This window comes from Mastigoproctus giganteus, chromosome 7, assembly GCF_048544385.1.
Source record: "Mastigoproctus giganteus isolate SK-2022 chromosome 7, ASM4854438v1, whole genome shotgun sequence".
In the NCBI taxonomy this organism is placed as follows: domain Eukaryota; kingdom Metazoa; phylum Arthropoda; class Arachnida; order Uropygi; family Thelyphonidae; genus Mastigoproctus; species Mastigoproctus giganteus.
The window spans coordinates 3272416-3286275 of NC_143581.1; the positions used below are offsets into that span (position 1 = coordinate 3272416).

A 13860-nucleotide genomic window follows, 5' to 3' on the forward strand; every position below is an offset into this window, starting at 1 on the left:
TACGTCATGGGTGGTCTGGAGGAGCGAGACAGGCGAACATCCAATAGCGCCGAGCAAGCTATCGACTATGAGCATGCGTACCTGATTCTTTTTTTCGTAGGTGGCGCTCTGAACTTCGGAGGTATTCATCACCACAGTTAGCCACCCTGAGGTGAGTCCGACAGTCTTTAGCTCGTTCTGCGTTCTGGGCGTGGAGAGCCCGCACATTGGCAGCAAGAGGGAGGGCACCAGGTGGCGCCACTTGTCGACCACCTTCGGGTGATCCCTCGTTTTTCCGAAAGAATGGCACGCAGCGCGAGAACATGTTTGTTTGTTTGTTAGGTCGTTGCCAACGGCAGGACATCGCCTATTTGCTCCGCCATGTCTGCGGACTCGACTGCGACAGCACGTGAAAGGCGGACACACCGTTAAGAAAGAGTGCCGAAGACATGGAAGTACACACGGACACCTAAGCGTTGCCGCCATCCCCGAACACTCTTCTCACCCCAATGAACCTTTCTGCGATCCCCGCCGGTGACCTGACAATTCCGTGCTACACCGTTCCACTTTTCCGGAGATCTTCTGTTCCGTAGGTGACCTCCGCAGTTCAAGCTGGAAATATCTATGGTGGCTCCCGCTCCTCGCACTCCGCCCATGGACACAGGCGACCTTCCGCGGACGCCGGCAGTGTTCCGTGGACAGCATTCCCCTCTTCCCCAGCTGTCGGCACGTGCCAAAGACTTCTCCATTGACGCCCTCATCTCCTCTCGGTCGCGTAGCAACAGCATCCTCTCCAGCGATGAGAGCAACGAGTCCGTGTCAGATGTGGAAACACCTCTCGAGTCCATTTCCCCGCTGGGTAAGTGTGCCGATTTCAGTTCAAATGTGTGGGTGGGTGTGTGTGTGGGGGGGGGGGGTGTCTGCCAGTGGCAGGTGGCGTTCGACAAAGATGTTTCTCACGAGATGCCATAGAGTTCAAAACCACGTTTTGAAACTTTTACTAAAACCAAACGTTTTGGTCAACTATCTTCACGCCGGCCCTTCCGTACGAGTCAGTTGCGTTCTTTCTCGCTTATGCTGGACTAAGCGAAGCGTTCCACCTACTGCTCTTCTCGCTCTGTTTAGTTCGTGCACCATTGAATTTAATCAATATTCTCTTGAAATAGTTGAAATTTCTCGATGAGAATATACAGAGAACCATACACACGTCCTTTTAGAACAGCACCCATTCGAAACACCATCAATGGACAAAAACTCGAAAAGAGCTAAAACAGTCAAGTTTCTTTGTCGATGACAGTAAAGCTTCTTAATCCTTAATTCTATGTTGCAGATGAATCTATGATTTCAACGGAAATCTTTCTTCAATAGTTGAAACTTTCAAATTGAAACGCTTAGCTAACACCCCACCTTGGCTTTCACTTATTTAGACCACGGTCCTTAACTTAATCTTTTGAGATTTCTTTCGAGTTGAGTCACAATCCATATTAGATTAACTTTTATTTAAACCCACTGACGTTTTGACATCTTGTATTTTTAAACAGAGTACCTTTCAGATACTGTCACGTTATAATTTATACGTGTTTGATTAGATCAAAAAAATAATTTCTGAGTATTCTTCTAATCGACTCCTTAAAGAAGTTCCAGTTAAAGAGATTGCATTATTTCTTCAACAAAGACAGCTAGCTGATTCCAGAGAGAATCATTATTTGCAAATGTTCCCAATAAAACATTAAAAGACACATTTCTTAATAATCAACACGCCTGTCAGAAAAACTTATTGGAAACCAAGAGTAAATTGGCAATTTGGCACCACCCATTTAGACCCAATAAGGCTTTTGATACAGTTCTACAAATTCAAAGACATTTTTTGTAAAAGGTTTGAAGGGTTTGGTGTCAAACATTGGCGATTAAATCCCAAATCAACCTATTTAGACAGTGAGAAACGTAAGATAGCGGAAGACGAAAAGTATTTAAGAATATTTGCAGTTTGATTGACACGAAGTTCTCTTGTTTGGTGCAGCATCTACCTTTGATGAATAGAAATACTCGCGGGTGAGCACAAGGATTTGATTTTCGCTGTTCAAAGCGATGGTTAAGGTACATGTTGAATACTGTAAACGGGTCTGGAAAGTCCCTTTCTGGAGATGATTCCGATGTAGACGTGTTCAAAAGGTACAATGAAAACAAAAGCTAGTTTATTGGCATAAAGACGTATTTTTTACAGACTCCTGTTTTTTAAAGTTGTAAAGTCTGAAATCCAGCTTCTGCTTGGTGGGGTAGCTATCTGGTGGAGATTTTTAAGGTACTGAATTTTATGCAAATTGAAAAAGGAATTGAACCTTCACGAAATACTTGAAAACATGCAGGATGAAAATATGCAGAGCTGCCTGGTGGTAGGCAACTAACAGCTTCTTTGCCACGTTAGACACTCGATATGGTTAAGTGCCTCCCTAACTTTATTCATCAATTTGAAGATCGTCCACGAGCTTTATAATTGGAGCTGTGAAAGTTCACACACTCTTTCTGAATTAAAAACTTCTCGTAGATGCAGAGGGCTTTGTAGATGAAAAATGGAAATCCTTGGTCAATAAATGGCTAATAAATTATCCCTCTTTTAAACTACCTCATTAGCACGATAATTGTGGGCATTACTGAACCGGTTTCGAACAGGTTATGACGGCAATTGTGCTCACAAAAATGGAGGTCAAACTAGCATCTTATGTGTACATGCCAATTCCACACTCAGATCATGAATCATCTTTTAAACAGCCTCCACTATCACAAGTTTATATTTGGAAAATTTTCCTTATGGCTGAAACCAATTTTTTTACTTTTTTGTTCTTACCGATTTGTTTCCTTCTCAACTCGCAATATCTTCAGTTGAAAAAAAACAAAAAAACCCTCACAAATAAAGTTATTAATATCCAGGACAGAAAGTACTTCAAGCCAATAAGAGATTGGTAAATAATTTTGGATTGTAAGGTGCCTTTATAAGATACCACAATCATTAACTCATTGGTTGTACGAAAATACTCCCTCAGCTAACTTAAAGGTTAGAATCTTTCCTCCCCATCCACCAAAACAACACATGGACTTGGAAAAGTCCATTACCAAGACAATTATTAAAACCAAAATATGTCTGCTTGAAGAGTGTCCATAAACAGCTTGTTTGAGATCATGAAACGCTCTATCTTAAGGATATAACTGCAAATAGCAGTTAATTATCTCTGCAAGGAATGTCCAAGAAGACGGATCCCAGTTTATTCCTTAGCAAGCAGTTTCATGAAGTCCACAGAGACATTAGCCTTTCAAGTTGAATATTTCAACCGAAGATTTCCATTTAAAAATGTTAAAATTCTTACCATCAGCTGCACCGCATGTAACCCGAAAAATAGGGTTTTTCATCCAACAACAGACTCACTTTAGAGACACAATGCACTCACGCCTTGTGACCTTATATACCGAGAAACAATACTAAACAACAGACAACAACAGAAATATAAGTTGTCCGCCTATTGCTATTATCAACTGGCTATTTTTCTAATTTAAAAAAAAAAAAAATTAAATCGAATCATTATAATATAATGCACGTCTTAAGAATTTCTTGGGGATCTGTAAAACTTCTTTGTCCGACATAAACGATGGTTCTCTATATCAAAGGTAAGTCGGAGCAAATCAAAGGTCACTCGAAGGCTGATTTAAAAAAAAATAAATAAAATCTACAGGAGATCCGCCTTTGAAACCAAAGGGGGGATGCCCTAGGAGCCTCCCCGTTTTGAACGCAAGGATGAAAACGTTTATAACTGAAATGTTCACTGGAGCAATGTACTTTGTACTTTAGATAAATAAATCAAACGATCTCTTACAGAATATCCGTACTTTGAACTGCACTGTTATAAAGGTTAACGCGCATCGGTAAGGGTCAGTCCATCGGTGGAGCTAAGTTCGAGATATTGGCTACTTTATGTTATATCTTTTTTATTTTTTTTCTTTGTTTTATAATTTCTCTTACTAAAAGGTATTTGGATACCCCTCTCAACATAGTTCCAACACGACAGACCTCGATCCTATACAAGGAGAAGCGTAAAAAGTTATTTTGAGAAAAGCAAAGTGGGGCAACTATCCTGGACAGTCCAGATGGGAATCCTATCAAACCGACCTGATCAGGGCTCTGAACTGGTGACTGCTTTGAAGGAGGAATGGTCACAAATTCCTGGTCGAAAAGGGTATTCCAAACGCTACGTGCTCTAATATTTTGATAGAGTAGTGTACATATGAGGTTATAATGCGTGTTTATAAGAAAAATCGATATAACTGCAGTGGATAATTAAGACATCTTTGTCACCTTGCGTGACTCGTTGCCTAGATGCGATCTACTTGGACAATATTATTTCAACGTTCGTGGTTACCGGGTATCCATGCTTCTTTCGAAATCAAAATTATCCGCTGCTTGCGATACACAGTGCTTCTCTCGCTGTCGGTTTTTTATCCAGTCACGTGAACTCTCGCGGGACTATGATGGTTGTCTATCCACACCGTATGAAAAACGACTGGGTTCGGATCAAGTCTGAAAGAAGGAGTCTCTGTAATTCTCAATTTTTTTAAATCATCTACGAGCAAGTGTCCTAATATGAAGGGCCAGAATGTTAGCGCTTCGTGCGCATGACCAGGTGTTTTGTTTGGATCCGGGGATTCCACTGTTGGAAATTCGAAAAGCTACATTTCGAGGAGGAACCATTTTTTGCTTCATTCAATTCAAAAGACTTTAAAAAAACAAGTGCGTGCCGTAACTGAAGACCATCCCTACAGAACTCGCCAAAAGATGAACACGGGTGTGATGAAAAACCTCGCCAACATAATGGAAAATTAACGCAAACGGAAGTGCTAATTGTATTTGATGGGTCTAATGATAGCAGCGCCATCAGAAGAGTTATGTATACTGTATTCAAACGGTTGAAAGAAAGTATCAACTGCACCATTACTTCACGAGACCAACGTTAGAGCCGCTTAATTCTATCAGACCCATTAGTCAAAAGTCCGGGGGAAGGGAGGGAGGGACTGAACAGGAGTTAATGGAAGAATAAAATAATAAACGGGCAGCCATGAGTCAGTCTAGCTTGAGGCTACTAAATGGAAGATTTTAAACTTGCTGCTGTGATTTCTCTTTCGTCCTCCAAGTGTTTTCGACTTCAGGATCCGACGTAAAAGCATTTTCGTAGTGGGAGGGAAGTGTGTGGTAGGAGGGATTCGGGGGAACGATGATTTAAAGGAGCAGTCGGTCTCGAGTTCAACTGTGCCCTTGGGAACAGAGTACATAAGTGGGGGAACCGACGCGGCAGCACCATCTACAGCAGCCTGGCCAAAATTAAGTTGAAATAAAACTTCAAAGGAAACTTTGTGTTCTTGCAATGGTCGTGAAGTTTTCTTGCTTTATAAGGGAAGAAGTTCTTTGGGTACAGAGGGCCGGAAGTTGGCTACAATCGAAGTGGTTTCACTGCTGTCAGACACCGCAGTGACTACGTACAATGAACTGAAAATTTTGGGGAGTCGTGTACATTGGAACACGTGGCTAACAGGTGGCAAATGAGCGCGTTCTAGATATGTTTAGAAGAACCCGAAGAATTGTAGAAATTGTAGAAGAATTGAAATCCTACAGATGCAATTCTTTTTGAATTTTCAAAATTCCAAAGATTTACATCTGTGAGGAAGGCTTTAGACCCATAAAGAAAATGAACCTGTCTTCACACCAGCTTCGATCTTATCTCGACACTCAAAATTACAGCACGGATCTCGTTCCTTGGTGACACCTTTGATTTAATGCGTAATTTCTGTCGTGACTCAACACTGGTTAACCATGAACTACTCAGACGCCTGTGTTGTATGTATCAAAATAACGTTTATGGCATTAATAAAAACAAGGCTTATTGACGAGTTGTGGGTATTGAGCCAGGCAAAAAAAGGACCATTCCTTTCAACACCTATTTGTTGATATTCGTAATACGATGACTGTTGGTTGCAACACAAGATGGAACTGCTGCCGATACAGCTATCGGTTTGCAGCGATATTACGAATAAATTGCAAAGATTCTTCGATATAAGATTCTTTTATTTGTAGCATAGTACAATACCGAGGCAACTTATGGTAATGAAGCTATAAAAGATCAATATAAATATGGCAAAACTGAATAAGGGTTTGTGCTTTGTTCTCTTGATTTTTTCACAACGTGGCTGTTAATCTATATCAGGTGAGGGTAGCGTGGTTTTTTCCTCCGGGAAGCCCGGGTTTTTCGTCCAGCAAACAGAAAAGTGACCACAGGACACACGCAGTTTACAGACATTATATAAGGAGCAATAGGGCCTTAGTCGCTGATGATTCTAAAACCCCATTACAACAACAAAAACCCTTAGATTGATTGTTTCTGTAGGGTTTTAGGAGCATCAACAACATCGACCATATTGCATCATCATATTATGTCTGTTAATGGTCGATTTGTTGTTTTTTTGGTCGAAAAACCCAATTTCAATTTTCCTTTAGAAAAAACAATGCTCTCCTCGCCTGAGACCAACTAACACAGCCACTTTGTGAAAAGCCCATAAAAATGACCTCGGGTCACTGATAGGATTCTAACTCAGGTCTTTTTCAGCCGGTATGGAGAGGACAATACCAACTGAGCAACCCACGAGGCAATTACACTTACGCTACATATGTATATCGATATTCTTCAATATATCAGATTTTTTGGTCCACCAGGGTTCAGTAGCCTTCCACAGGAGAGAGAACACGAAGTGGGAGCAGGATCCGTATATCGCTTTCAGTAATGTTTTCCGTATGAAATGTTCTGTGGGATGAAAAGCCTGATTTTCCAAGTGGAAATATCATATGGGCTTTCGTTTGGAGCTCACGACTTCCCAAAAATGAGATTCGAACTCAAGTCTTTTCCACAATGTGGTAAAGGCCTATATTCGAATGGGTACAGTAGATTGGGACAGCCTCGTAGGCTTACTTCCGAAAGGAGAAAGAACTTATTAAAACTTTAAACAGAGATACACATGGTGTTTCAATTAAAAGCCAGTGGGGGTTTATCTTGCTAATTTTTAGGGTTAAGTTATTAGGATTAATCCGATCCTTGTTTGTCCTATTTGGGCTAGAATTATTCAATTCCATGCTGAAATTAGGCAAAGTATCGGCGTTTAGAATTTATAGTTTTAGAATTTAACTTCTGTCCCATCTACTTATTTTATTTATTATTATTTTTTTTTAATTTTTATTTTATTTTATTTTATTATTTTTTTTTTTGTAATGGGAAAGTTGTTCCCCATCCTAGGTTTAGTTTAATAATGTTACTAGTTGTTCTGAAGATTGTTCTGAATACCAGAAAATAAAATAAAATTAGGCAGCGACTGTATTGCGTTATTCGCTCTTCAGTACACGCATTTAACTATACGCAACAGCAGTAGGATTACTCTCTTCACTCTACACCCGCTGCAGTTTTGTTTTGTTTTTTTATTTTTTATTATTTTTTTTTTTTAAAGTTAAATCTCTTCAAATAAAATCAATTCTTTTTCGTTTCAGGAACACATCTACGACGTTTCTTAGACTAAACAGAGGACGGGAAACAACTTTCCCATTGAAAAAAAAAAAATAGTTGATCAGACAAAACTAAACTAAAATATAGTCCAAATTTTAACATCGAATTCAAAAAATTTGGGCCAAATATGATAAAAAAAAAAGTCCAGATCGCAAAATAAATATCCTAAATTTAAAAATAAAACCAGATAGATCCCCGGTGGTGCCTTTTAATTTAAGAGTTATAAGATTTAGTGGTAGTAAATAAATAACCATATCGTAATTATTTATTTACGTAGTTATTCATAGAACAAACAAAAAACTTCATATTTAGCCATTAACGATCCGAATATCGAAACAGCGAATACTGTTTGAAACTTGGAAGAAAGAAAACTCAGCCATAATTATGAGAGCATTTCTGTATTCAGGGGAGGACCCTATGGACTGGAGATGTGTGAATGCATCCTAATTCACAAAGGGGAATCAAAAGGTGACATAAGTAATTACAGACCTGTCACTTCAACGTCTATTACAGAAGTTAAGATTTGTTGAGAGGCAATCTTGTCTGGCCAATCTGATTGGATACAATGATGCAGTAACAAAGGAACTGGATGCAAAAAATAATTTTGATATCATATACTTGGATTTCAGGAAAGCTCTCGACACTGCTCTTGACAAAGCTCTTTGCACATGGAAGACTGCTGTGCAAATTGGAGCAGAGTGGCATTAAGGGCTAGTTACTACTATGGATTAAGGGACAGTTGAGTGTGAGAAGACAGAGTTGTTATTGATGAGCACTGCTCGTCGTGGACTAATATTTTTAGTTAGTGAGGTACACCAGGGTTCAGTCCATTATTTTCTATACTTATTAATGATACTGACGAACACACGTAGCATTATGTCTAAATTTGGCAGATGAGCTGAGAAATGGCAGTTGAAGTTTAACATTGAAAAAGGCAACGTACTGCGTAAGGGGCAGCAATTCCAGAGTAACATGCCAGCTCTCTTGTAATACACTCAGGGAAATGGAAAATTAACAAAGCCTAGGGAGTAATTGTACTGTCAGATATGAAGTTCCCTGAACATTGCACACAGGCTGCCAGGACAGCTCATGGGATTTTGTTAATGATATACAGGAACTTTGCTAGCAGAGTTAAGGAGGTGACTGTCCCAGTGTACAAGACAATGGTCAGGCCACACCTTGAGTACTGCATAAAGGTCTGGAGGTCTCATTTTAAGAAGGATGTAGGGTTGATGGAACGGATACAGAGAAGAGCAATGAGATTGGTGGGGGGGAACAAAGGGGGTGCTCTTACCAATGGACTAAAGTTCGGAAAATAGGCCTCTGGAGCTAAGGCATCGGAGAGGCGATGTGACTGAGGTGTTTAAGGCTTTGAATAGATTGAGCAAGCTCAATGCCGATGGCATTCTTCCTTTTGCTCGCACGAGGGGGTCATAAATTCAAATTGAAGAAGGATAGTTGCAGGGTAGATGTGAGAAGGTTTGCCTTCAGCCAGCGGGTGATTGAATGTTGGAACAAATTTCTATTTGTTGTTGTTGTGGAAGTGGATACCTTGAATAAATTCAAGGAAGAAGGAGACAAACTGTTGCAGGGGATAAGTTAGTGGGTCTCGGGTGTATATAGCAACGTTTTATTCCCCAGAAACTGGGGTTTTTTCGTCCACCAAACTGGCAAATCGACTAGGGAACACGCGCAATTTGCGGACAAAATAAATGTATGGGTAGATGTAATCATTTACAGGTGAACCTAATATTATAATTTGTTTTGTTGCAGAGGATAGACATGTGACGCAGGCAGTTTTTTTTTTTTTTTTTTCTTTTGGCTGATGCTTTATAAGCTGTCTTTCTTGGATCATTTGCACTACTGATACTGAGTAGTCAAACAATTTAGACTGTTGTACAAAAGTTAATATACAATGTCATTTGCCACTTACGCTTTGTAAATCAAAAATAAATTTTGTACATGAAGCTGGATATGAGTTTCGTGTACATAAGCGGAGATAGAAAAGTTCCAGATTGCAGTGGTAACAGTTGTCGTGTTACAACTGCAATCTTCAACTTTATTTCTCCTTACACTAAACCTCATAACACCAGTAATCAATTTATTAAAAAATCCAAACTGGTTTTTGAAAAGGCTAACAGTTAAAAACAAAACTATTCTTCTTAACTTCTGACCATCCATACTTCACATACCATATCCAGAAGGTTCTGTTGCATCTGCATCTTGATTTAACCACCTCTAATTCAGTATCCTCCCTATACTGTCCTCTAGATATTACAGTCATTCTATGACTTCTAAATTAAAATTTTGCCTAATAAAACTGCTTTCTTCTCAATGGACACGCCAAATATATTCCATTCAACGCCTCCCTGGTTTCCAAGGTTAGTACAATTCTGAACACGTTGATGCCAAGAAGTCTTCAAGTCCAATGGAGTTCCTCCTTTTATTTTCAAAATCTCAAAATCTTATTAACTTTTGCTGAGTTCCCGGAGGTCCTGTTCTTTCACCCTCTTTTCTTGCTGAATATCAATTCCTTCCACCGACTGGAACTCGTATCCTAATGATAGTACAGTACATTCCACTTTCCAGTTCGATAAATCATGTTCTGCACAAATAGTTACAACTCCTTAGGATATCCACCATTGGGTTATGTTATTGGTTTATGAAGAATCACCATCTTAGAACACATTGCACCAATCTAAACGCTGTAGAAGTGTGCGTGTGTTCACGGGTCAATTTTTATGGCGTACGGACTGAAAAATACTGAAAACTTACGGAAAGAGGAGAACACTACCCTCTCCGCTTCGAAACAGGCTGACTGCAGCCTCCACTGAACAGCCTTCAGTTGCTTGTCTGCAACGCTATTCGAAAGAAAACCTCTCCAAATGAGTGACAAGTGGGATTCACTCGAGTGAAACCTTCCTAAATGAGTGACAAGTTCCCTCTGCTTGTCGCTCATTTGAAGAAGTCACACTTGAGAGGAAGAGGAAAACATAGGTTTTTCTCTTTCGTTCCCAGTGTCATTTTTTCCTTAAAAGTAGACTATATAAATATCCAACCAGCCTTATCACAGAATATTGTTCACACATTTGGGCTGACCTTCCTCAGAAACTCTTAAGCTTTTAGACCCTGTTCAAAAGAAGGCAGACGGGTTAAATTATATACGGATGTGAAGGAAGGTTGATCGAAAGAACAGAAAGAATAAATGAGGAAAACTCAATTCTCTCTTTTGTGAATAATGACACGTCTTCAATTTAATTTCTACTGCGCATGCTTTTTCTACAGATATTTCCAAGGCACTGTTCTTCTGTAATGATAGGAATGACGGTTTACTACTGCAACAGGATCCAAAAAAGTTAGGCAGATGAGCTGAGAGGTGGCAACTGAAGTTTAACATTGCACATGGGTAGCGGTAATCCCAGAGAAACGTACCAACTGTGTGGTGCTACACTCAGGGTGGTAAAGAATAAAAGAACAACGCCAATTTTAACAGATTGAAATGCCGATTATATCAAGATACCCAGCAGCAGTTTCAGAATTATTATCAAAACCATGCAGAATCTTTGAGGATGCTGACAGGAGGTGCTGTGCTTGAGGCAAAGTGAATTTGGGGAGACATCTCAGGAATACGTGTTCGGAAAAAACCGGTAACAATATTTTTTCAAAAGCTTAAGTAGACTAGACGCTTTAGATATGGACGTGTAGCGACTGACTGATGTTTGTGTACTGGATTTTGAATGGGCATTACTTCATAAAGACTCCATTGGTATGGAAAATAATTTTCTCTGATCACAGTTTTACAGCTTGTTAATAAGATATCAACAATATCTAGACATAAAGCATTTTATATCTGAATAGTTCGAGGTAATTCCCAACATTTAGAATGCCTAATCCAGGATGCCTAATTGTCCAGATCTGAATCCATTTGAGATCAAATATTACTCCTAGAGATCTGTTGGAAATGGACATGTTCGAAGGGACAGTTCAGCTTCGCAGTTCTATACCGACTATAATACAGCAGCTGACAAATGTCCTGATGGAGTAATGGTCAAGTCTACAGATAGACTCCCTCAGAGACCTAATGGAAGCCATGCCACCACGTGTAGGTGCTCTGTTTTTAATTTTATAACTTTTCTCCAGGATCCAAGAAGCAAAACCCGATTTGGACTACATCATTTTTACAGTCTATTAGAAATCTCCCAGCAACGACAAACGATCGGGCAGATACTGAACTCAAGAGATGCATGGTGGACCAAATAACCACTTGCTTTGATAAGAAAGCGCAATAAAAATTATAATTTATAACACCTATGAATACTCAGGATAGGAGCGGAAGCCCGACACCTCTCGTGAGCTACCTTAGAGCTAATTAAAACCAACCCAGTTGAATGCTTTGTGTATCAAAGAGCTGAAAGAGAAATTTCTTCATTATGCAGAACGGTGCGTGATGAAACGAAGAAGCCATTATTAGCAGCGCGAGAATGAGTTTTAATATTTAATGTATTTCAACACCGCAATTCCTTCTGCAATGAAATTCGTTAAAGCCTTTCTCATGCCTGTGGCAGATGAGATGTCACGTTAACTTTTCGCCTCAAAGAAAAAAAAAATCAGCATGGACAATGTGTGACAAAAGAGGAGCCAGCGTCTTTACCAAGCCGTCTGTTGTATTACAAAAACAGTTTGCATTTCTCAAGTTAGTACAGTCCATTACTGATCTGATGGCACATCATGGCCGGTTATTCTATCTTTTGTGCGGGTTGCATGTCTTTGGAAAGGTTCTTTCAGGTTAAAGGCAATACCCTGGGATTCCACCGTTCACTTCTAACCTTTCTGCTAGATGCCAGTCTTTCTCTCGCTGTGTAATTCCTGGGGTTCCCCAGGGCTTCTCTCTGGGTTTCTGTTCACTGCACTAACCTCCCCATTTACCAACCTTTACATGTTCCACGGAAAAGTTCTTATGATTACCAACAGAATAAACAAAGTTCTCAGCAACTTCTATGATTAACAAGCACATTTCTGACTATCAACCGTACCAAATATGCCATCATAATTTACTCCCTCAAAAAGCAACCTTCACAGATACAACCATTTCTCAACAATGGTGCCATTCCTCAAGTGACTTAATACAAGGATCTGGGAGTAATATTTGATCCCAAAAAATTAACTTTGATGCCCAGCTGCAGTCCATTCATCTAAGATTTATGAGGACTTCAGAAGCAACATCTGCTTCATGTCAGAGATCGAGAAACGTCACTCAAATATATTTATGGAATGAGTCACCCCATACTGTTGCATGCCTTATATATGTGGATTTATGCTGTCCCTACAACTTTATGGCCTCTTTTTTCTTTTTTTTTTTCAGATGGCATTGGCTTCTGAAATGGCTGAACTTCAAGCATCATCAAACATCACCTCAAACCAGAACAACTGCAGGTTTTTGTGACAATAATCTGCAGTATACCAGGCTACACCATAAAATCTATGCGAGAAGACTGTGCACCACATTGCAGATGGTGATGACAGGCATCATTAGTTCCCCAAAGATTGGGAATTATGCTAATGGAGGATGCCTCTTCACACCCAAAAGGCCTCACCATCCTTTAGGTCAAACTTGGACTGCCTCCATATTGTAGATTTCTGCCTGCTCAAATGTTTGAGGTAGCACAAGGCCTGAATGCGTATCTGAAACCCTTTGTAGAGGAGAGCAAATATTGGAGGGCTGTTCTTGCAAAAATGATGTGATTATGCGATTGTTTTCTGTGATTGGGTGCCATGTTCAAACCGCATATAAAAGTGAACGAATTCGTGTTCTGAACGGTGCTTCAACTGCAAATCGGAATCTTCCTTCTCGGAAGTGACGCTGCAAGCAATGAATTAACTTGAACTTGCGCACATGCAGGACTTTATCTCTCTCTCTCTCTCTCTCTCTCTCTCTCTCTCTCTCTCTCTTAATTTAAGAGATAATATATTATAAGGTAGGCATAATAATTTTCAATGTTATCTTCATCATGAAGCGTGTGGAACATCATATTTGTAAAACCCTTAGCTGTACAGCTATCATGGTATATCGTAGAGTATATACCATATTAACTACACAATAAGATTTAATAATAATATAATTTTTGCACGGTGGACAGTTGTGTTGTCGTCTTGAAAGAATCCATCGTAATCCGCGTAAAAACTTTCAACTCCTGCTGTTATTCAATTGGAAATGGGTCTTTCTTTGGCTCAGGAAATTTTTCAGGAAATTTTTTGCACACTGGATCTTCTATTCTGAACACAGAATTCGTTT

General features: G+C 39.7%; 1 protein-coding gene across 1 annotated transcript in view; it reads left to right on the plus strand.

The window, feature by feature from the left end:
* Window positions 1–714: 714 nt before the first annotated feature.
* Window positions 715–13860, plus strand: part of LOC150082438 (T-box transcription factor TBX20-like) — a 104827-nt gene continuing 91681 nt past the window's right edge. The window contains exon 1 of the mRNA XM_090378610.1: window positions 715–838. The gene's annotated coding sequence lies outside the window, so the exon portion shown is untranslated. The remainder of the gene's footprint in view (window positions 839–13860) is intronic.